Genomic DNA, 25,323 nt, shown 5'->3' with positions numbered 1-25,323 from the left:
AATATCAGCCCCACCCTTAGACCCATACTCAATCCAGTGACATTTCAGAGGATGAAAGAATGTAGATGATCCTTGGAGCTGCCAGAGGGGACCCAATATGACCTATGTGTAAGAACAAGGGCCACCCACCTTCCAGTCCCATGTCCGCACTTCATCTCACCTTGGGATTCTTCCCTGGCTGCACTAAGCTTCTGAACCCCCCAGCAAAGACCACCAAAAAACTTATCTGATGTCCTGGGCACTTCCACAGTGCTACCCCAGTCCAGCCACCTGGAACCTAGAGATGGCCTCCAGGCAGTGGAGCACACCAGGAAGACACACAGGCCTGAGTTAGGCTGCCTGGCTTCAAATGCTGGCTCTGGCCCTGCTGCACCTCTTCATCTTGGAAAGTCACCCCTCTCTGCCTCTAGTCCCCATCTGTAAAGCGGGGAAATCAATATCAACTGCCCAGATTGGCGGAAGGATGAAACATACAGATTAAGTACAGACGCAGTGTGCTAGAACAGAGCCAGGGAACAACCCTGTCCCTTATGTGTGTGGTAACATGAGTTCACAGGTGAGAAGTCAAGGTCCAGGAGGAGGGAAGCCATGGGCAACATTCTGCAGAATGGGCTCAAGCCCTTGTCCCCAACTCCACTGCTGGGAAGGGCAAAAGGGAAGCACCATGCATGGGCTTTGCAAACTGTGGGGCACTAAATGCCCCTGGTCAGCACAGATTAACCAAGCCCCACTGTGCCTGATACAGACCCAGTGGGCAGGTCCAAGGGCACAGGGGTAGGCTGGACCTTAGCAACCAGCGCTTGTGGAGCCCGGGGCTGCGAGGGAGGTGCTCACAGCTCTGAATCTCACTCTGTCCCCTCTGTTCAAGTATCTAGTAGTTTTTAAATAAAGGAACTGAAACACAGATGGGTAAATAACTTGCCCAAGAAAATCTCAGAGCTTTGCAGCACAAAAGGAGAACTCAAATCCACAGGGTAGCTACAAGCCAGCACTTCACCCATGATGCTCCAGGTCCACACACAGCCCCTTGCCTGTGGACAACAAGTAGTTTTGTTGTTTCTCTCGCCATCAGGATGATTCAGTTTCCCGGACAGAGGCCCAGGTTTTAAAAAGCTCAGACTCTAGGTGTGATGCAATAAAGAAGTGAATAAATCTTGCTGGTGGCCAGGAACCTGTAATCCCAGCCATCTGGGCGGCTGAGGCAGGAGGAGAGCAAGTTTAGGCCACCTCAGCAACTTACTGAGATCCTAAGCAATTCAGTGATACCCTATCTCAAAATAAAAAATAAGAAAAAGGTCTGGGGGTACAGCTTAGCGCTAGAGCATTTGCACAGCATGCATGAGGCCCTGGCTTCAATCTTCAGTACTGAAAAGAAAAAACCTTATTTGCTGATGAGTCACGTACGTCTCTCTTCTGGAAGAGAGACTTGCCTGATCCCTCCTCCCCTAATTTGGGCCTCAAGTGTGGAATGTCAGGCAGCCTACACAGGAACTAAGCAACTATGTAAGTACTCAGGAAGGTCTGGGGAGGCGGGTGGGGCCCCTATTGAGCCCCTTCTATTCAGCTGCAATTAGGTTATCAGTTCCTGAAAGGCTTATCCTGGCTGGGGGTATCAGGCAAACACAGCTCCCCTGAAGGAGAGGCCCTGCAGGCTTAGTTACTTGGATAAAATGGGAAGCTGGAGGAGTGGCGGTGGGGAAAGCTCACCTAGGAAGAGAGTTGTCTCGCTGCACCGGGAGCCCGCCTGGCCTCCTGGGCCCACCTTGAGGAGAAAGTCACTGGACTGCTACCACTGGCTGACCTTCTGGGACTCACTGCCCCTCTCTGTCTCAGCTCTAGCTCAGAGCTAAGGGATCCTTACACACCCAGGGCTCCAGGGCTCCAGCAGGAGCACTCTCAGGGTCTGTCTCTGGGCCCTGGAAAGAGAAGTGGTTCTAGGGGACCCTCGGCAGTTGCAACCTGTTCTCAGTAGGATGGAAGGTTCCAGGTATTTATGAGCATGCCTCATGGCATCTATTCTCCTGTAAGTATCAAAAATATATGTAACATGCACGCTGTGAAGCTACACAAAATGCACTGCCCAATTCCGTCACACTGAAGATGTTTGCCAGCTACCTTAGAGGTGACATGTGGTTCTAACTGAACACCTCCAACTGAGTCAATTTATAAGGAAAAAGGATGTTTTCTCCTCATGGTTATGAAAGCTGAAAATTCAAGATCAGGTGGCTGCATCTGGTAAGGTCCTTCTTGCTGGTGGGGACTTTGCAAAATCCTGAGGTGGCAGAGGGCGTGTCACATGGTGAGAGAAACTGAGCAGTTGGCTTAGGTCTCTCCCTTTTTTTTTTTTTTTTTTTAACTGGGAATTGAACCCATCACTGAGCTCCATCTCCAGCTCTTCTTTTTTTAATCATTTATTTTGAGATGGTGCCTTGCTAAATTGCTGAGGCTGGCCCTGAACTTCTCAGGTTGCTGGAATTACAGGGTGGGCCACCACGCCCAGCTCTCCCCCACCCTTATAAAGCCACAGCCCCACAGAGAGACCCACCCTCCAGGCTTCATTTAACTTTATCTTCAGAAGGCCCACCTCCTGAGGCCATGGTGGATTAAGTTTCCACCCTCTTATCCTCTCAGGGTGGGGGTTAAATTTCACCATGAGTTTAGGGGGAACCTTCAAACACAGCAGGAGCCATTGATTTTTGTGGGCAGCAACCCTGGAGAGTGACCCCTAATCCCCAAGTCTGCTACTGACTGGAATGCAAAGGCTCTTTCCACCCACTTGAGGGGCAAATGAACCCTGGGTTGGCACCAGGCATCCAGCAGGCAGCAGGGTAGACAAAAGCCTCTGCCCAAGGGCTTATAATCTCCTGGGGGGCAGATCCTAGGCCAGATAAGTAACTCAACAGAATATCAGACTGCAGCCCTGTTCAGCAGGGAGGCAAAGCCATGAAGAGGCTCCAGGGGAGCGGGGCAGGCAGATGTGGGGCGAGCTGGGCCTGGCAGCAGAGTGATGTGGCTGGAGCAGAGGGACAAGGGGCATGGCTAGAGGGTCACGAAGCTCATGGTGCAGGTGCAGCCTTGTCCTGAGGAGCCACAGGGTGATTCTGGGCAGGGGTGACTCAATGGGACTAGAGTTTACCAAGATGTTCTACTGCTGTGAGAACTTAATGAAGGATAAGGGGTCCATTGTGACCCTGTCACCATCTGAGTCTCCAGGAATGTCCAGGCTGACACCGCAGGGAAAGGGGCAGTTAGGAGCACACCATGACCTGGTCAGGACCATGGCTCTGAAGACATGGCTTTCGGTATTTACTCACTTATTTCTGTGTCCCCAGAGCAGGAAGCCTTATTCCCATGGCACGGGAGAAACTGAGGCACAGGGATCTGAAGGTCCACAGAGCTGAGGTTCAAACCAGGTCTGTCATTACAGTCTGAGGAGCAGAAGCAGCCGGGGCAGGGACCATGCAAGAAGGCCAAGGCCCTCCTCACCTTCAGCCACACTGCCCAATCAGAGCTGGGCATGGGGGGCCACGGACAGTGTGACCTGGACCCCGAGTGAAATGTGCACTGTTTCTCCTGCTCAGAAAGCACAGGCAGCAAGGAGGAAGGCAGGAGGAACAGGCCAGAGACCTGGGAAGTCTGTCCACCACAGACTTCCCGTGAGTCTGCTCATCCCCGTTGCCCCAGTCTTAGAGCCAGAGTTTGGATTTCTATTTATGAATTTAAAAAGGAGTATGGAACATCAAAACAAAGACAAAGAACTTCTAAGTCCTGTGCTGTAATTCACAGCACTTAGCATAACTATAAATTGAATTTTTTTCTCAATCTATCCAGAGATTTAGAACTAGAGACTTGGGATAATGATATCAACATTTCAAGCCAAAGTCAAAACTGCATTGCCTTTTTTGGGGTGTGGCAGTGGGTAAGAAAGGGAAATAGGGGAGCAAATCAAGAAACCCTGACCTAGGGCAAAGGACCATATACCTGGATAACTGAGGCTCCGGACTCGGATTCAACAAATCAGTTCCAAACTCAGTCTTTGCACTGTGACCTGGGTTCAGCTATACCCTTTCAGGACTGTGTGAACTCGGGCAAGTCAGTTAACCTCTCTAAGCCTCAGTATGTCCCATCTGCAAAATGGGATTAAGAGCAGTTCTGCCTACAGTGCGAGCAGTAACCAAAGCAGTGCAGGTGAAGCACCGGGCCAGTCCTCACAACCAGATGCAGGACACGCATGCATGCAGAGAAGAATCAGGGACCCCTGCCCCTCATCTCCTCCTGCATCCTGCCCCACCAGCCCTGTCTACAGACCCTGTCTCAAGACACCTCCCCTAGCAGCCACCAGACCACCGATCTCAGCCATTCTATTATACAGAATACCTTCTTAAGTCCCCACCTCTCTAAAGCCTTCCCTTGTCATGAGCTGCTTCCTTCCTGTGCCCTGGTACTGCCCTGTCCACCTCTGAGGACCCCTATGTCACTCTGCTCTTGTGGCCATTTACAGACCAGAGGGAAATGCAGTAACCTGGTGGGGAGGGGCTCAGAGGGACCTTTGAGTTCTCAAGGGGGCAGCTGCAGGCCTGTTCATTCTGCTTGCGAGGAACTTGCGAGGAACTCAGTAAACAGCGGGTGACCGAATTGAGCTGGTTCACCCATAGTTTCCATGTGTAACTGGATAATACGTGTTGATCAACTGCAATCCCAAAATCTAAAACCAAAAATGCTCCAAACTCAGACCCTTGGAGCAGCAACATGACACCACAGTAAAGAAATTCCATACCAGGAAACAATGTTTCATGCACAAAATTACTCAAGAATTGTGTATCAAACTACCTTTGGGCTGTGAATATGAGATGTATGTGAGACAAAATCAATTTCATGTTCAGACTTGGTTCCTGTGCCCAAAACTTCTTATTGCATACATGTAATAATCCAAAATCTGAAATCCGAAACAATTCTGGCCCCAGGCACTTCAGATAGTGATACTCAATCTGGAATTCATATTCACATGAATTGAAACAGGAAAAGTTCTTCAAACTTGCCAAGAGTTTCTTAGCAATACCCCTCTAGAAGAATCACATCGTTCCAAACCTTCAATAGTAAAAAGCGTGGCCCTGGATGGTGGCTGCGTTCATGCATTACCACCTTCTGCTCTTCGCTTCCTCTGCCTCTCCCAAAGCCAAAGACTTCCACTTATGCAATCTACAGTTCCTCTTTGTCTTCCCCTGACTTCTGGCACGCACCCACGTGGAGCCTATGTCCCCAGCCAAGGCCTGATGGAATTCCGACCTCACCCGCACCCTGGGAAAGAGCACAAGATGGGAGAAGCCAAATGAAATGAGATAGGGCTCTTCTTGGCATAGTAGCTGACTGGTTTGTTTCTTAAATTTTGCTGTGATCCCTCACAGCAGATGAAGAGAAATCAGAAAATCATGCCTGTTCCCCTGATGAATGGCAACCCAGTTCAGAGGGCAAAAGTCAGTGGGTTGGCCGGAAACCATGGCTGCTTAGTAACACAGACCCACATATTATGGAGACCCATGCTAACCAGCAGGATATGCTTCCTCTTCCCACCTTCATCACCCCCCAAAAAAAGAGTCAACATGTAGAGGGAATGGAGAAGAATAGCGTTATCTAGAACCTTAAAGATGTGGACTTATCCAGAAACACAGAGCCTATTGCTAAAGCACAGAAGAAACTGAAGAGCAACACAGAGTGACATGATAGAAAAGAGTTGTAAGGGAAATACATTCACACCGTGGGGGTGCTCTCTCAGGGCCACTTCAGGGGGGAGAAGCCACCATTTGGGTGGCTTGCTGCCAGGAGCCTAGGTTCAGGCAGGAGGGGCTGTCATGTTGGGAGCTGCTCATGAAAGAGGGAGACAGATAACAACCAGGGGTTGTAAACTGCTGGCCCCCATCTGGCCCACAAGTGTTTCCTTTGGCATAGGAGGGTTCCTTAAAAATATGAATTGAAAACTCCTGAAATCAAGAAATTTTATATTTAAAAAGGTCCCTTCCCCCAACTTTTTAATCACTCCCCCACACCATGTTCAGGACTGAAACCAGGGTAACCTGGACTTCTCTTTTAAAAATGGACACTCTGGCCAAGTGGTGGTACACGCCTGTAATCCCAGTGGCTTGGGAGGCTGAGGCAGGAGGATTGCGAGTTCAAAACCAGCCTCAGCAAAAGCGAAACTCAAAGCATCTCAGTGAGAACCTGTCTCTAAATAAAATACAAAATAGGGCTGAGGATATATATGGCTTGGTGGTTGAGTACCCCGGAGTTCAATCCCCAGTACCAAAAAAAAAAAAAAAAAGGACATTCTGGCAACATTGGATCTGCTTTTTGGCTTGGGGAGGCTGGGAGGAGGGAGCTGTAATTAGCAGCCAGCTGTTCTTACACATTTCCTACTGCACAGGATGCTTGGAGCACACCTGATGTATTTATATATAATCTACTCCTCCCTCTAAACAGCTGAGTTTGCAGCCCCTGCCAGGAACCCACTGCAGCAACCTGATATTATAGGTATGACGTACAATAACTTAGGCAGGACACCTGAAGCGGCTGCTCTCAGAAGCCCCCTGGGAGTCCTTCCTGGAGGAGGTGAGCCCTCAGTGGAGTCATAAAGTGTAAGCAGAAGCTCCTTAGGAGAGGAAGTGGAGGAAGGGATTGATTCCATTGGCCTGGCTGGCTGATTCTCTGACGTTGTCCGAAGAGAATCTTGGAAAAGAATTTGCAGACACGAATCCTCTGGAAGAACCACATTGTTCCAAACCTTCTAAATTAATCATGCCCACACTGGCCAGCAGGCTCTACCTGACAGCCTTACTTGCCCACAGGGCCAAGGCGCTCAGTCTCCAAGGCCGGCGAGGACTGGATTCCTATCCCAGCCCCACTACTGACAGCACCATTCAGTGCTCTGTGCACGGGCCCCAAGCAGCAGGCTCTGGACTAATGATGGGAAGTCGCTCAAAGCTTTTAAGTGCCTGAGCTTCAGGATCCTGTCTGCCAGTTGGAAAGCTCACACTCCTGTGAGGCTCCTCCGGGACAGGAGGATGTTCCTGCCAGGACCTGCCACACAAAGGAGCTGGTGCTCAGAAGGGGGGGCTCTGGCGTCAGTGGGGCATCTCCCACTACTGGACTGGATGTGCCCTGGGTGCACAGTCATGGCCAAGGGTGGCAGGAGTCTCTCAGAGATAACCGAAAACCTCACTTAAGTGGTGGCTGCCGGGCCAGTGTCTATATGGCACCATTACTGAAATACTGTCTCCCTTTCCATCTCCACTCCTATTTTTTTAAAACCCTTTGCTTTTGCTTTTAAAGGGAATGAATGTGCAGGAAATGTGTTTCTAATGGGGAAAGCATGTGTGGAATGTCCAGAGTCACAATAGGGAAGAGATACTGCCTTGGAACCTCCAGGCACCAGACGAAAACAGAAGAGGACTCAGGCCAGCCGGGGACTTTGCACAGAGCACAGGCGGTGACAGCCCTCAACCAGGTCCAGCTGGAGACCCCTGGGAGGGCAGGCTTATGAGAGGCCATCACCTCCAGGTGCTCTGAGGGGAAGGCAGTCCTGTGAGAGGTCTGTCCTCACCAGCTGCATCCTCTGGCCATAAACCAGTCTGTCCAGCTCAGACAGTCTGGCCTTCCGCTGGCGTTTTATGGACCCGATGCTGTCATCTGTTTTGTAAAAAGTGATGTGTCACATGCAGAGATGATCTTTTTCTTTTAAAATCTGGAACTGAGAGGACTGGCTTGGAGATCCAGATCCCAAAGCTGTTGCCTGCCCCAGTTGCATGAGTCATGACTTCAGGGGACTGGAGCTATGGAACAAACCCTGTCACTATAAATGAATGCCGGAAGGGACCTCTGCCTTCCAAGTCTCTCTCCCATAAATTCCAAGGGACTTTCCACACCGAGGACCTCTTCCTTTTCCTATTTCCTTTTGAAAATGTGAAAAATCAAGTAGCCAGCAAGAGGGCAACTACTCTCAGCCACATTAACTAGACTGTTGAGCGCCAGGCTGGTTACATCACAGGGAGAGAGATGTGACCCACTCCCATCTCTCCCCTGCCCTGGCTCAAACCCTGCCTTAGCAGGGGTTTTTATGGATAGGATAAAGCCTGTGGGATAAAGTCCAAGTGCCCCTGCAGGTTTGGAAGGCTCCTGGCTACCTCAGCAGGCCCACGATGCAAAAATCCTTCCTACCTCCAAAAGGAATATTGAATTCATCCTCTTCCCTCCGTCTCCAATTCAAGAGCAGGCTTCTGCTCTCTCCCCAAATTGCTTCTAACAGGGGGCAGCCCCCTTTGACTGTCTAATTCATTATCTACCCATCAAACTGACCAATCAAATCAGGCCCACACCCCTGAGCAGCCCCCAAAGACTCAGAAGAGCCTATAAGGCCTTCTAAGACCAGGTCCCAGGCCACGCTACTCCTGCTACACCAGCCTCTTGCCACGGAATACTGCCCAGTTTTTCCTGCCCCCAGGGCCTTCACACAGGCTGATGGAGCCCTCCTCAAACTGATTTTATTTTTATTTTTGTTTTTCAGGGGTGGACTAAACCCAGGGGTCTCTACCACTAGCCTCAAGCTTGTGATTTTCCTGCCTCAGCCTCTCAAATAGCTGGGATTATACCATGTACCACCACGCCCGGCTCCCTTTCTACATATTTGACAAATGTTTAAGCGATGTGTATAGGTGTCTATATTAACCTTTTAAAAAGCACTAAGAGATGAGGAGGGCATGTGCCTGAGTTACAATTAGAGAGGGGGAATAATTTCTGGTATTATATTGCATAGTAGGTATGACTACAGACAACAATAATGTGCTACGTGTTTCAAAAAAGCTAGATAAATTATTTCACCCCCAAAGAAATGATAAATGTTTGAAGAAACAGATATGCTTACTCTGATTTGAACATTACATGTACACATGTGTTGAAATACCACATGTACCCCAAAAGTAAGTAAAATATTTGTCAATTTTATATATATGCATGCCTGTGATCCCAGCCACTTGAGAAGCTGAGGCAGGAGGACTGCAAGTTCAAGGCCAGCCCAAGCAATTTAGCAGAAAGACTCTGCAACTTAATGAGACCCTGTCTCAAAAAATAAATAAATAAATAGGTCTGGGGATGTAGCTCAGTCGGTGGTAAAACACCATGTATTCAATCCCCAGTACCCCTGCCCTGCTCCTCAAAAAAAGGCTCACATCATTAAATAACACATAGCATGAACAAGGGCTCTGCAAATTTATCAGGGCGTGAGGCTGCACATGCGCTTCCAATTTTATGACATGCTGCCAACTTGTTTCCTAGCTGAGCTGGAGAATCCTGACTGCTCAGGTGACCACCAGCACTTCCTAATTCTGGCACATTTTAAAACCTGAAGCATGTAGCTCTGAAGACAACCCAAAGACCCTTCAAAGGGAGGATAGACACATGGTACATGCAGATCACAAAATTCCACTTCTCCAACACACCATGCCACACCCCTGATGGAAACAACCACGTGAAAGAATCTCAAATGCATGTGCCAAGGGAGGAGATCAACTCAGAGGCCTGCACATTTGAAAAGCCAACGCCTTCATAAGAAGGCAAGGGGCCCGCAAGCCACAGGACAGGAGGGAATCTGGGGGTGATGGAAGAGTTCTATATCTCAGGGTGGTGATGACGTGACACAGCTCTCTGCATTTTATCAAAACAGCACCGTACACAAAAAAAGACTAAATTTTCATCTTAGATCCTACCTCAGTAAAGCTACTTAACTAGCAAAATCCGGAACCTTTTCACATTTAGTTTCCATTTTGCGTTCTTCTTCTGGGAGCTGCTCTTTCATATCTTTTGCCCTCTTTGCTAGGAGGCTGTCTGTCGCTTTGTCACTGACATTGGGGAACTCTTCACTCACTGTGGATGTCAGCGCTTTATAATGTTACATATGTTGCAAATGTGAGTCTTTTATTTGGATTTCCTGCCATTCTGGTTTTTGTTGCTTAGATGAGCTTTTTTCTTGAGCATATAGACCTATTCAATCTTGCCCTTCCTGTTGGTTCTGCCCTGGTTAACCCCTCCTGGTCTTTACGTGTCACACAAACACCAGGTCCTCACCCAGGATTTCAGTGATAAGGCCCTCTCCCATGTGAACCATCTCTCTCTGTCAATTCAATATTCTCTACAATGAGGCTCTTTTTGTAAATGGATTTGCTCGCTTGTCTCCCCACCAGTAAGTCCCTCAAGTAGCGGCTCTACATCTACTCTCACCACTGAACAGCCCAGGCCCAGCACAACGCTTGACCCCGGACAGGTGGTCCACAAACCTCTGCTGAATAAGGGCTTGCAATAGATGCCAACATGTGGCTAGCATGTACCGTAGGGCATGCAAAGGGGACATCAGCGGGTCACAGACAGCAACAAGCTCTGCATCTCACCAGAGAACAGCAAATGTGGCTGTGCAAACCTCGTGACCACATACCTACCTGAAACCTTACAAATATTAAGATGCTATGATTTGAAAATCCTAAGATTGGAGATTTAGGAAAAAATAAAAAATAGAAAACTTGGTCTAGGTAAACAATCTATTGGGGAGCTAGGCATCCAAATCAAAGGAATGACGTCAACAAGAAAACAGTCACAGAATAGAAATATTATTTGCTCAATAAAAATGGCATGGACAAAACATTTATCATATGACATATTTATCATAATATTATAATATATATTTATAATACATAATATTTATAATATTATATGTAACATTTATAATATTATAATATTACTAGGGGCCATTTATAATATTTATAATACTATAACATTTATTGTGATATTATAATATTATAAATGTTTTGTTCATTTATAATACTCAGAAATAGGTATGACCTAGCAGTACAGCAATGGAAAAAATCAAGACACCAACATGCACATCATGATACTGTTTAAAAAAAAAAAACTAGACATGGTGGTGCACACCTGTAATCCCACCTACTAGGAAGACTGAGGCAGGAGGATCACAAGAATGAGGTCAGCTTCAGCAACTTAGCCAGACCCTCTCTTAAAATAAGATTTGAAAAGGCTGGGATCTAGCTTAGTGGTAAAGTACCCTTGGGTTTAATTCCCAGTACTGTCCCCGGCCCCGCAAAAAAAAAAAAAAAAAAACTTGGTATTCAATTCAGAGCCTCACAAATGTTAGGCAAGCACTTACCACGGATCCACAGACCCACTCCAGAAATAACATTTTTTAATAGGTTATTCCTTTGGATTCTTAAGGTTCAGATTTCATTTGAGGAAATATCATTTAAATTTCCCTAGTCACGTACAAATATCAGTGTATCCCAGTATTATATATAATTATAATGCACCAATTTAAAATAGAAATATATATATATGTATGTATGTTCTTCTGTATATGAATAAATCTATTTATTTATTTCCCTACTTACAGTTGTGTCCACCATGGGACGGGAATCCCCAACTCAGGTTATCTTCCTGAAATCCACCTTCCACAAGCCTAAGACACCTTTCCCCACTCTCCTTGCTCAGAATCCTTGAAAAGTACTCAGCTGACTGGACCCAGTCAGTTATTGCTCCAAGGGCAGCCTGCCCCAGCCCACCCTGCCTTCCTCTCCAGGACACTGGGGCCTGGGAGCTGCATACTGTCACCAACACCCTGCTGAGACAAGAGGTCTGTCATCCACCCTGCCCTAGGCGAGGCTTCCAGCAACAGCAGACACAACTGGCCATGGTCCCTCCAACCCACCTTCCGCTTTCCAGCAGGCATCAGCCATCTGCCCTCTCTCATCCTGGAAGCTTCCTGAAGACAGAGATGGTGTCTTACTGCAGAATCCCCTTTGCCTGGTTCTCACTCATGCAACTCACCAAGCACCCACTAGGCCCCAGGAGTGACACCAGAGCAGTGCTGACCAGTGGAAATATCATCCAAGCACATGATTTGGATGATACTGAGATTTCCTATCAGCCATAATAAATAGGGTTAAAGGTATAGGAGGAATTAACTTTCCTAATATACTATATTTATCCCAATTTATCCAAAACATTGTCACTTCAATATATAACCAGCGTTTTAAAGGATTAATGAAAATAATAATAGAAAGGATTAATGAAATGTTTCTTTCTTTCTTTTTTTTTTTTGTACGACGACTTCAAAATCTGATGTATATTTAACACCTACAGCACATCTCGAGTTCATTTCAAGTATTCCACGGCTACATAAGGCTAGTGGCTACCATGCTGGACAGCACTGGACAGGTGCTGAGGACACTGGAGTGAGGGGTCCAGAAGCCCATGGCATGGCCACACCTCCTGCCTCCAGCCTGGACCAAGCACCTGCAGCACACTGGATCCGGGGTGCACTGACTTCAAACCCTGATTCAGTTTCCTCTCGACACAGCAGCCAGACTGATGATTTTAAACGCTAAATCAGATCACCTCACTTTTCTGCTTAAACCCCTCCAGTGGATCTCCATGTAACCCAGTGAAAGACAAAAGCTTTACAACCTTTCTCTGAGGTCGCTCTCAGCATGCAGTGCTCCTAAGACTGCCCACCTGCTCCCCCCACACCCCTCTCACTCACTCTTTGTGCTGTTCCTGCATCTCACAGGCCCACTCCTGCCCTGGGCCTCTGTCTTGGGGCCCAAAACACCCTACTGCAGACTAACTCCTCCCGGACAGCTCCAGCGTCAGCTTCTCAATGTTGCTGACCCTGACTAGCTAACCTAAGCCTGCACCCCACGCCAGCCCTCCAGATGTCACCTGGCTCTGCTTGTCCCCATAGAACTCACGGCCCTCCAATACACCGTGGATGTCTGTATTTATTATGTCTACTATTCCTCACCCACCTGACCCAGCTACGACGTTAAGTTCTACTAACATTGAAGTCTGTCCTTCGACCTTCCTTTCTGCATCCGCAGCACCTAGAATGATGCTGGTACAGGACAGACACACAAAATCTATAAGTTGAAATCATGAGAAAGGATGAATAAGAGGCTGGTGGTCCTCCACCTGTCAGAACTTGCCATGTAGAGGGAAAAGACAAACAATATGTAGGGTCTCTCCAGGAAGGTAAAAGCTGTGGAGAAACATAAAACTTGAGAAATGGGAGAAAGGAAGGTTGTCATTTCACAAGGCAGCCACCAAAGAAAACTAATAATGACGATGAGCTTAGTAACTACCACTACCACGGTAACCACCACGGGCCGTGTTCTGTGCCAGGCACCAGTAGCACAGCAGGGCCAGGCTGATCTTGCACTGACGCTGGTCTAGTTTTGCCCACACTCATTCCATCTGTCCTTGACTCAGAAGACCACACTGTCTGTACCCGCTCTGTACCCTCCATGACAGCGGAAGCTACAGAAGAGCAGAGAATTTTGTCTCTTTGCTCCTGCTGCATCTCCATCAGCTAGAACAGGGCTTCCCAGACGGCAAGTGCTCAGTAAATGAATGAATGGATGGATCCATCATGAATGGAGCAGCAAATGTCTGGGCTAATTCACCAGGAAAATGAGAGCCCTAAAAAATAATAATCAATAGCAATTGGTTTTATGCCTTCCTCGGGGGCTAGCCGCCTCTGTGCTAAGTGCTGGACACCATCCCTGGGAAAGGGTAACTACTGTCCTCCCTGTTCAGCAGCTGAGGAAATGGAGGGACGGGGAGTGTGGGCGATGTGCAAGGGCAGCTGGATGTGCCCTCTGATTCCTGTGCTTCCTGAGACCCACTCCTGCAGCGGACTGGCCTTCTTCCCTTCCTAGCTTCTATCGGCCAGGGCTTCTTTCTGATACATGCAAAGAATTCTGGGGAAGTCACTGCCATCTCATGATCTATGTTTTATGTCCAGAACATTACCTTTGTACATTAAGACTGGTTCAGAAACCATTGCTTTATGAAGCCACAGGAAGCAATGAAACTCAATAATTGTGGCAGTAATAATATTTGCTCACTTTTACTGAGTGCTGGGTACGCCCCAGGCCCTCTGCTGATTGCCTTCTGCTTACCACTGATTTCCTCCTCAGAGCAGCCTGTGAAGTGGCTGCTTTATCAGCCCCATTTTACAGCCAGGAGACCCAGGGGAAGTTTGCTCATAAGTAACCTGGGTCCATACTCAGTCCCTCGGCTTTCCTCTTTCTTTTTCTTTCCCTGCCGGCAAGCCCCAACTTCCCACCATGTCAGCTGTTTCACACCTAAAAAGACAATGACAGTGGACACACGGGCTGTTTGTTTCTTTGAAGGTGAAGCAGATCTTGGCAGCTACCTGATTCAACAGACACCACAGCTATGGAGGCACCAGGTGCCCCTGTCCTCAAGTTCAGGGTCAGTGACCAAAAAGAGGCAGGTAAACAAAAATCAACACTTCAACCCCACCCCAACCTCAAAATAAATAAATAAATGAGAGGCAAAAAGAACAACTCAGAATCCTATAATTAAAAAATGAGCCAGGTGCGGTGGCACACGCCTGTAATCCTAGCAGCTCGGGAGGCTGAGGCAGGAGAATCAGGAGTTCAGAGCCAGCCTCGGCAACTTAGAGAGGCCCTAAGCAAATCAGGGAGACTCTAAATAAGATATTAATAAAGGGCTGGGAATATGGCTCAGTGATTAAGCACCTCTGGGTTCAATCCCGGGAGCCAAAAAAAAAAAGATGAATGACATCATGGCTTACAGGTGTGGCTCAGGGGTAGACCACTTACCATACCCTGGGTTTGATCCCCAGAGCCCGTGTGCACGTGTGCACGTGTGCACTCACACACACACAAAAAAGAATGAGACCATTTTGGCATCATATATTTAAGTCTTGCCTTATGAACCATTCTTGTCGTTCTATTTTTTGTTTTTGAGACAGGGTACCACTATGTTCCCAGGTTGATCTTTTTTTTTTTTTTTTTTTAAGAGAGAGAGAGAGAGAGAGAGAGAGAGAGAATTTTAATATTTTTATTTTTTAGTTCTCGGCGGACACAGCATCTTTGTTTGTATGTGGTGCTGAGGATCGAACCTGGGCCGCACGCATGCCGGACGAGTGTGCTACCGCTTGAGCCACATCCCCAGCCCCCCCAGGTTGATCTTGACTCCTGGGCTCAAAGGATCCTCCCACCTCATTCTCAGGAGTAGCTGAGACTTCAGGAGGGCGCCACCACACCTTGCTACTCTTTTTGTTCTTAATGACAGGGCTTGGGGAGGGCCACCAAGGGTCTCTCTATAGGACATAAACACCCCCAGTTTACAGGTGGATGCTCAGAACAGTTTGCAAATGGGAGTAGTAATCACGGCAAAAGAGCTCTATCTCCCATCTGCTGTGAGAGATGATAGTAATTAAATTCTGAAAACAGTCCTTGAAGGGTTTTGGTCATGAAGCCAAGCAGAACGTCTGGATGTAGTCTTTTGCAAATGATCATAGATTTTGCACTAAGACTGAGGCTTCTGACCTCTATCCACACAAGGCTCCTGCCCAGGCCCCAAAGGGCCCCTTCTACACCACAGCACAGGACTCTCCCAGCACTGTAGATCACTCAAGACCTCTTGGCCCCTCTGTCTCAGCTCAGCCTGCTCCACAAACTGACAGTAAGAACGAGCAAATGGTATCTTCTTCATGCAAGGGGCTAAGGTTTCCACCTATGCCCAATCCAGGTGGACAGGTTCTGACACCCTGCTCAAGGCCAATTAACATCCTCTGTTCTTAAATTCACCATCCTCGAACTAGGATTGTGGCTCAGTGGGAGAGCGCCTGCCTCGCACATATGAGGCACTGGATTCAATCCTCAGCACCATATAAAAATAAGTAAACAAAATAAAGATATTTTTTTTTAAAAATTCACCATCCTCTGGCTTCTGAGAATGGGCCTGGGAGTCACGTGGTCCTGTTCAAATCAGCTCCATAGATACCTGGCCATGTGGCCTGGGGCAACACTCAACCCCTGAGCCATTCGAAATAATAATCATCCTATCTTGGGCTGGGGTTGTGGCTCAGTGGTACAGTGCTTGCCTAGCACGTGTGAGGCCCTGGGTTTGAATCTCAGCACCAAATAAATAAATAAAAGGTGTTGTGTCCATCTACAACTAAAAATATTTAAAATAATAATAATAATATCTTACAGGATTACTGGGAGATTAAGTGAGAATATTTGTAAAGCATTTAGATTCAAGTCTGGCCTACCAAAAGAACTCGGTCATTGCTGGACATTTTATTTTATTTATAAGTGCCTTGTGAGGTTATGGGGAAAGTAAATGTGAAGAGAGGGCTACACATGATCAACGATTTCAGTCACCACCTGTGCTACTATTGTTGTTATTATTAATTCTTCTTATTACTCTTTGTAGTTATTTCGATTATTTGGTGCCAGAAAAACAAAAGAAACAGAGGAGGCTCCAACTAAAGAGCTCACTCAGCAGTGTGCATAAGGCCTGGAATTTCTGAGATTTTTTTCCTAGAAAATATGTAGATGTGACTGTCAACGGGACTCTTCAGTAGCTAATCTTATTTCAGATTGTTGCTTGGCTCCCTCTTCGGGTCAGGGTCCCATGACAGACATAGGGTATAGACAGGGAAGGTCGAGCCTCTTAATGAGATCACAAACTGGCATCAGGGAAAAGACATAGAGAATATCATGTTGGGCTGGGGAATGTGGCTCAAGTGCACTGGGTTCGATTCTCAGCACCACATAAAAATGAAATAAAATGAGGCACTGGGTTCGATTCTCAGCACCACATAAAAATGAAATAAAGATATTGTGTCCACTTAAAAAAAAATAAAAAATAAATATTAAAAAAAAAAAAAGAATATCATGTTCATAACCACGAGGACTGGAAATACAAAAGAAAAAGCCCCATAGCATCTACAGCACAGGGAAGTACAACCATTAGCAGGCCCGCACCACCTCCAAAGAACCAGCACCCAGTACAGGTTCTCGGCTTCCCCAGGAAAACCATCACCATCTGCCCTTGGTCTGAGCAAACTCAGGGCTACTGTCACAGAGGAAGAAAGGAGGGTGTCTATGGTCCAGGAGATTCCTTTGCTGAGCTGTCCAAGGACAGTGTCCTTCTTGGGCAGGCAGAGGCCCTGGGCATGGTAAACACAACACTGCCGAACTCAGCTAGTATGGCTGCCTGCCTGCCGGCCTGCCATGCAGGGAGAAGAAAAAACTAAACTCAAGAACCAAGGAATGATTTGATGCAGACGGTGACAGTTCACCAGGTTTTTAGTCCAGCAATCATACAAACCAGATACTTGAGAACCTAGAAAAAAACTCCCTCTTTCCTGCCCTGCAAAGCTACAGCTATAGAAATGGGGTGGGGGGGGGATGGGGAGGTGAGAGAGGAAAATCAATCAAAAAAAGATGATTACTTCTACTTTTCAAGAGAGCCAGCTTACGTAAAATTCTGCACTTAAGGCAGGTAAAGCAACAAGAATCCACTCTTAACCAAGAAAAAAAAAAAAAAAAGACAAAAATCAATGCAATCACATAACAAGTCACCTCCAGGTCAGCTGATCCAGCACTACAGCCCACCATGGTCCCACCCAGCCTTTCTGTCACCAGACCCATAAGTGGAATTCTTTGGGTCCTCCTGCCAGCACCCCACACCACGAGGCACATTCTCACCTCCAAGATGTAACTCATTTCAAATAGTGGAGAGAGCTAGGTTTTCCCTAGGAATGGATTCTGTTGGTCCTTCTTCAGCTTTCACGAAGGCTTTTCCCCTGATAAATCTTTCAGTAAGTCCCAGTCGGGTTGGAGGATCGATGCAACTCCTTCTCGGCTGATTAGAGCTTCAGAAAGACTAACTGTGACCACAGGACTGTGGCAACTGAACAAGCCTCGACTTGCCACTGCCCATATGCAAAATAGGCCTGCAACATCCTATAACATGGTTCAGCAGATACAGTCCCTGCGTCCTCAGGGCCCCCACCCACCCACCACACAAACAAGCTTCTCCAGGGTCTCCCCTAGTGGGATTGACAGTGTCGGAGTCGGTGAGAGGGGACTTGGAGAATACAAGCTTGGAAAAGAAACACACACACACAAAAAAAAAAAAAAAACACTATCCTGTCCCTACTCCTCACAAGTGAATGTAGAATGTCCTGAAGTCAGAACTCTTAACAGAATATTCCACTCCTGCAAATACATATCCACAGGCCAGGCACATGCAGCTTCATGGCTGCTCTTCCTGAAAGTCTACAGCAGACCACAAACACTGACACAAACAAGAGCACAGGAGCCAAGGGAAGGCAAACCTAATCAAATCAACAACCCATCCATAAAGAATGACCATGAGGAGAGTGCCAGGGCACCCAGCACACCCAGGAAGGCCAGTGCAAATGCAGAGAAAGTTTCAAAACACAGTTACTGAGTTTTCGAAATCACCTTCACTCAGCCCTGAGGGGGTGTCTGGGAGTGGGAGGGAGGACCGGTCAAAGGATGGAGGGAGCATCATACAGTTCACAGACCTCTAGTTTTGCAAATGGGGCCTCCAAACCACATCAGCGGCCCCAAATCTGTGCTGCTGGAGAGGGGTCTATTTTTAGAGATTAGGTAATACGCCTTTGATCAAGTGCATAAATCCAGAATTACCTCTAGGCACGAGCCACTCGGTGTCACGTCTCCCCTCCCCCTCCCCACGCCCAAACTCGCTGCCAGTCTTGGGTCCCGGGATGAGGAAAGTGCACGGTTAATACACACACACAGGAATCCGAAAGCCCCTTTCCTCCATTCAACTACTCACTGCGCATCCCTACCCGCAATGCCAAGCAAGGCTCGAGTTTCCAGAAACGCAAAGGACAAATTGGAACTTACTGGAGGGTGGATCCAGCCTTGTCCCACGGGTCACCAGGACCGCCAACATCCTTTCCGCGTGAAAATCCACTGGGGGGCTCCGGGAGGTACGGGTGTCCATCCTTGCTCGCGGCTCCTGACTGCTCCTCCTCTTCCCGGTCGCCCCCAGCCCGCCCGGCCCGTGGGCCCATGTGCTCGGCGGCCGCACGCGCTCTGCCCGGCGGAGCTAGGGGCTGGCGGGTGGCCCGTGACGTCACGGCGGCTCGAGCTCCCGGCCGCGGGGGAGGGGGAAGAGCGCGCCTCCGGGTCCTCCGCGTGCGTCCCGGATCCCCGCGTGCCCGGCAATCCCCCGCCCCAGGCCGCTGTCCCATGCGCCCCTCTGTCCGCTGCCTGGGCAGTGCTGGGCACCAAGCCAGGGAGGGCCGCGCACGAGGCGGGGCGGGCCTGGGACACCGCGATTGCCGAGGGCCCAGATGGCGCGGGGGAGAGCGAGCTCCGCTCTATGTTGGGGGTCCTGGCGGCGCTGGCGCAGTCTCACCACCCTCCCCGCAGCCCACAAGCACGCAGCGGTGATGCCAGCTAGCGTGCGTGTTGAGCTTCCCGCAGTTCCTCTATGCCCGCCTCCCCACCACCCCCCTCCCCCAGCGTTCTGGAGGCAAGGAGTCCTCCCACTTTGCAGATGGGGAAATAGAGTTCAGTGAATTACAAGGATCAAGATGCTCTGAAATGATGCAGTTCCCACAGAAGACCCCCGGGTCAGCTCCATCTCCAGTGGTCTGAATGGGTACCACCCAGCATCTGTGGACCTGGTGAGAGGGACACACACATCTTCCCGCCTCCTCAGACGTCTGCCACTCTCCCGGGGGCCTAAATTGCAAATCTGTGCAAAAGTCCAGCTGTCTCCGTGACTCCCCCTCCACTCCAGGCAGACCCACACTGTATTAAACTAGCTCCTTGAATGCCCAATAATCCTCCAAAGGAAGGGCAGTGGCCTCCCACCTGGGAGGCGAGTGTCTCGTTTTCTCCATAAAAATGCAATACTAGACACACGCGAGAAGCTACCTCCGTTTGGTTCGACCTTTATGCGCACTGACGCGGAGCCAGGCCGCCTGCTGAGATGCGCGGAGGTGTGAAAGATGAGACCGACACAGACCCTATAGAAAGAAGACACGGGCCACAGATGCTCTCAGGATTATGAAAAAGAAGGTGGCCCCTCTCTTCTCCGCCCAGTACACTACATCCACTGTCATTTTGAGCGCCCCATCGGGTCTTGTCTCCACCGTCCCTCGGTGCCGGATTCAGTTGCTCCTCTTCCAACAGCATCTTTGCGAAGCGAATACTTCTCTCTTAAAGGAGAAGAGCAGCCTTCAGCTGAGGGCCCTGTACCGCCTGTTTCTCATCTTTATGTAGAATCACGGAGCACCTGCTTTGTTTCAGCTCCTTGCAAAGGGGCTGGACAGGTCTCAGAATTACAGTTGGCCTCTACCTTCCAACATAGTGAGAGAAGATGATCACAAACCTCTGAGTCTGGAGAAACAGAACGGATTGCTTTCACAGCTTAAACTTTTTCTAGGAACCAAGACCTTAGGGAACTAACCTCCTCCTGAGAGGTCCAGTTTCCAATGACAGACTCAACTAGGCTCCCCGATGGATGTCCGCAGACGCTAAGCCCTTGGTACTTCTGGATCATTGCGCAGAAAAGCCCTCTTGACTCAAAAACACGTCTTCTCGGAGACTCATTCAACTTTGACCTTGACCTTGACTGCTTTGTCTGGGTCTTTGTTACATTAATTGTATATTCTTTTCTTCTTCTTCTTCTTCTTTTTAAAAGTTCCTTTTTAAAAAATATAAATATTTTTTTTCAGTAAAAAAAAATATTTTTTAATATTTATTTTTTAGTTGTAGTTGCACACAATACCTTTTTATTTTATTTATTTATTTTTATGTGGTGCTGAGGATGGAACCCAGGGCCTCGAACAATGCTAGGCCAGCACTCTACTGCTGAGCCACATCCCCAGCCCTCCAGTAAAAAATTCACAGAAGAAAATATTTTAATATCCCTACACCCAGAACAAATATTTTGCTATATCTGCTTCCAATTTTAAGTCATTTTTCTTCTTGCCAAAGGGATGCAATACATATGTGCATTGTATTTAAAAAAAAAAAAGGAAAAAAATTAAACAATAGGGAAAAATACATAAAAAATAAATTTTACTAGTCAGAAATAACTCATGAATGTTAATAAATCCTAGACATCTTTCTAGACAGAGGTAGATATAGACATTGATACATGAATGGATGTAGGGTTGACAGATCAATAGAAAAAAATAAATGTATTTTACAATGTAATAAAATTATTTTGCAATGTCATTTACCCATAGTTGCTATTTTTAATTTAAAGTCTTTAATTTTCTGGGGTTTTGGTATGTTTGTTTTTGTTTTCGTTTTTTGTTGTTGTTGTTGTTGTTGTTGCTGGGGATCTCCCCTAAGGTGGGGGAGGGGTGTGGGTCACACATGCTAGGCAAGCACTCTACCACTTAATTTTTCTTAATAGAAGAAAAGTCGACCAACATGAAGCCAAACAATTGTTAAATTTTAAACATCTTTACCCAGATGATATATACTTTTCTTCCCTAAATAATCCTACAAAGGTTCTGAAAAGTAAAGATGAAAAAGCAAAAAATGACTGCAGGAGGGCTGGGGATCTAGCTCAGTTGGTAGAGTGCTTGCCTTGCATGCACAAGACCCTGGGTTCAATCCCCAGCACCACAAAAAAAAAAAAGTAGAAATAGTCTTTAGGGCTGGGATTGTGGCTCAGCTGTAGAATGCTCACCTAGTACGTGGGAGGCCCTGGGTTCAATCCTCAGCACCACATAAAAATAATTAAATAAAATAAGTTGTCCAACTACAACCAAAATATAAATTAAAAAAAAAAAAAACTGCAGGAGTGGTGCTTCATGTGTTGGCTTGCCATTTTAGAGAGCAGGCAACTCTGGCTGTAACTTTAGCACACTTTCCCCCCTCCCTTTATTTTATCTCCTCTATTTGTTGTGTTATTGTCCTTCAACTTCTACTCTGCATCCCATTAACTGTAATTCCCTCGGTTGTTGTTATTGGGTCTATAATTCAATACTTTCAAGCTCAGTACCAGTCCCTCTCTTCTCTTTATCTGCTTCCTCTTCTAAAAACTCTATCCATTCCTTTATCAAACATGATTGAACTCCTTATTTGGGACAGGCTTTGGGCTAGTCCCCAGGACTCTGTGCGCTGTAAAACAAGCAAGGTCCCTGCTCCTGGGAGACTGCATTCTAGTGAGAAGCACAGACTTGTAAGTGAATGGGCAAGACCATTTCCATAGTGATCAATGCTAGTGAGACAGTAAATTCAGGGGAAGAACTAGAGAAGGATGAGCCAGAAGCCATCAGATTCTAGATAATCCGACCCAGAAAAGGAGACTAGAGAGAGAGTTCCAGGAAGAAGGAACAGCAAGAGCAAAGGCCTGGGAGGCCCAGCAGAACAAGGTCATCAGTCATTCAACAAAGGCTCATTGGGTCAGTCAGGCCAACAGTCACAGTCATCATCTTCTCTGGGGTCAGGAACCACAGTTTTGAGCTAGCCATTGTATTTCCAGCATCAGCTCCCACACATACAGAGCCCACGAGTGAGTGTGGGAGTGAGTGAATCAGTCAATCAGTGGACATCCTGGATCTCATGAGAGCAGGAGGAGAGGGCTAGTGTCCTCAGTGGTAGGGACTCAGAGAAGCACTTGGCAAAGGCTGAAAAGGTTCCCCAGGAGAGGTAGGATCTGAGCTGAAACTTAGAAAATTAGATTGGAGTTTACTACTTTGACAGAAGGAGTGGGAACAGCTGACCAAAGGCGACAGTATGTGTCCATGTGGAGCTTGACAGCTAGGGATGATGGGAACACAAAATCACTATTGGAAAAGGTTAGACAGCACAGAAGAGGTCAAGCAAGACTCCTGAGAGGCCTTGAATTCCATGCTTTTGGCCCCTTTATCCAGAAGAAAGGAGGCAGCCACAGAAGACCTATGAACAGGCTGAGACGGAGTTGCCCTGCTCCTTAGAAAGAGCACACTGGTTATCATGCAGGGAGTGGATTTCAATAGGACACGACAGGAAGCTAAGTCCAGTCAGGAGGTGGCCATAGTCTGGAGTAGGGCTCACCTGGGTGAGGTAGAGAAGGGTTGGACACAAAGAACATTCAGGAGAACAGACCCACTATGTAAACCCACCAGAGGAAGAGAGGGACAGATCAAGGCTGATGGCTGGGTTTCAGGTTTAAGCAACTGAGGGTTGGGGATACTGGTCATGTGGATGGGAAACAGAAGGAGAAAGTGCTGATATAGGCAGGGTCTAGGATGTCCTTGATGGTGGACTAGTTGAGGTTAAGGAGCTAGCAAGCTATAGGTGTCCTGTCTCATGGAAGGAGTTTCAGTTGAAGACAGTAACATTTAGCAGCCATCAACATGTAAAATCCTGGTAGATGCACCTTGCTTTCAGTCTTTTGGGTATTTACTCAGCAGTGGCATTGCTGTAGGGAGGGAGTGTATCTGCAGTGAGACAAGGACCAAACCCCGAGGAGTGAACATTTACCCAGCAGAAAGAGGAAGGCATTGCCTGTATTCCAATGTCTGCATGACATCTATGAAGTTTACCCTGTCCTTTCTGGCTGACCTCACATGCCCTAGGAGTCGTCATGACAGATCCCCCCTCCTCTCAATGTCTATCCAGTGACCAGGTCCATGATTCACCCACCCATTTTCTTTCTGCTCACAGGCATTACTTGACATAAACTTCATCTCTTCCCTCTGGATTCCGCAACAAGCGAGCTACTTCCTCTGAATTCAGTTCTCATCCCATTGAAGGTCTCTCAATAGTCTCCCTAGGTTTACCCTAGGAAGAGGCAGGTTTCTCTCTCTTCCCAACCTAACCACTTGGAATCTAACTGTCCTATTTCATTGAGTTTTTCTTTACTCTTAGAATATCCTTCTTTGGGGCTCTGTCTTCAGTGGCTGAGCCCCAGTCTCTTCTTCCAAGAGCACATCAAATGCTCTCCAGGCAGCATCTCCTTCCTCCAGCCCTGCCCTCCTCCACCTTCCCAGCCTTCTCTGAACAGCCCTCAAGCAAAGACTGTCATAACCCCCAGGTATCACATCACACAGGCAAGCTGAGGCCCTGAGAAGTCTTGACTAAGGTCGAACAACAGCAAGTAGCAGAACCAGCACTTGATAGCCAGTCCACTGTGTGCTCCAGAGCAGAGCTGTCCCCAGAGATGAAATGAAGCCAGGCCTCGCTGAAGTTCAGGCAGTGGGGACAAGACAGGCAGCTCTCAATGAATTAACACTTTCTGAACCCCCCAATCATCTTTAACCTCCCAATGCAGGGTTTCTGAAAGAGGTCCAGTTTGATGTCAGATGGACCTTCTTTTGAATCCAGTTGCCACCATGTAACCCTGGATGGGGAACTTAAATCTCAGATTTTTCCCCCATTTATTTGTTTAATTATATTAAAATATACACAACATAAAATTTGCAAATTTAAATGCCATTTAAACTCAGTGATATTTACTGCATTCACATTGATGTGAAAACCATCATCACTCCATCTACAAAACTCTTTTCATCTACAAAACTCTTACACCTGTAATTCCAGTGACTTGGGAGGCTGAGGCAGGAGGATTGTAAGCTTGAGGCCAGCATCAGCAATGTGGCAAGATCTTTTCTCAAAACAAAAAAATAAAAAGTGCTGGAGATGTAGCTTCATGGTAGAACACCCGTGGGTTCAATTTCTAGGAAAAAAAAAAACAAACAGAATTCTCTTTTTATCTTGAAAAACTGAAACTTTGTACCCATCAAAAGTCCCTATTCTCCCCTCCTCCACCCAGCCCTGGACAGACACCATTCTATCTTTCTTTGTGTGTGTGTGTGTTGCTGGAGACTGAACCCAGGGCCTCGTGCATGAGAGGCAAACACTCTACCATCTGAGCTCCATCCCCAGCCCGCCTTTCTATCTCTGAATTTGACTGCTCTATGTAGCTTACATGAGTGGAATTGTTTAGTATTTGGTTTTCTGTGACTGGTTAATTGCACTTAACATAAGGTTTATCCATATTGCTACATGTGTCAGAATTTCTTTCTTATTTCAATTTGCATGAGACTCCTTTGTGCATATATACTATGTTTGTTTATCCATTCACCCATCCGTGGACATTCAGGCTGCCTCCACCTCTGGCTATTACGAACAATGCTGCTGTGAACGTGAGCATACGTATACCTCCTCAAGACCTTGCTTTCAGTCTTTTGGGTATTTACTCAGCAGTGGCATTGCTGGAATGGATAGCAATTCAATATTTTATTTGTTGAGGAACCCTCCAAAGTGTTCAAGTTTTGGTTGGTTGGTTTCTGGTTGTAGTTTTGAGACAGGATTTCACTACACTGCCCAGGCTGCCTTGAACTTGTCATCCTCCTGCTTCAGCCTCCTGAGAAAATGAGCGTGTGTATGTGTGTGTGTGTGTGTGTGTGTGTGTGTGTGT

At 47.4% G+C, this 25,323-nt stretch overlaps 1 long non-coding RNA gene across 1 annotated transcript in view; it reads right to left on the bottom strand.

The window, feature by feature from the left end:
- Positions 1-18,878, bottom strand: part of LOC143382296 (uncharacterized) — a 131,697-nt gene extending 112,819 nt beyond the window's left edge. Inside the window, exon 1 of the long non-coding RNA XR_013088955.2 lies at positions 18,792-18,878. This is a non-coding gene — a long non-coding RNA (uncharacterized LOC143382296). The remainder of the gene's footprint in view (positions 1-18,791) is intronic.
- Positions 18,879-25,323: the final 6,445 nt, after the last annotated feature.

Source organism: Callospermophilus lateralis, chromosome 16 (assembly GCF_048772815.1).
Source record: "Callospermophilus lateralis isolate mCalLat2 chromosome 16, mCalLat2.hap1, whole genome shotgun sequence".
In the NCBI taxonomy this organism is placed as follows: domain Eukaryota; kingdom Metazoa; phylum Chordata; class Mammalia; order Rodentia; family Sciuridae; genus Callospermophilus; species Callospermophilus lateralis.
This window is presented reverse-complemented; position numbering and strand designations above follow the sequence as displayed.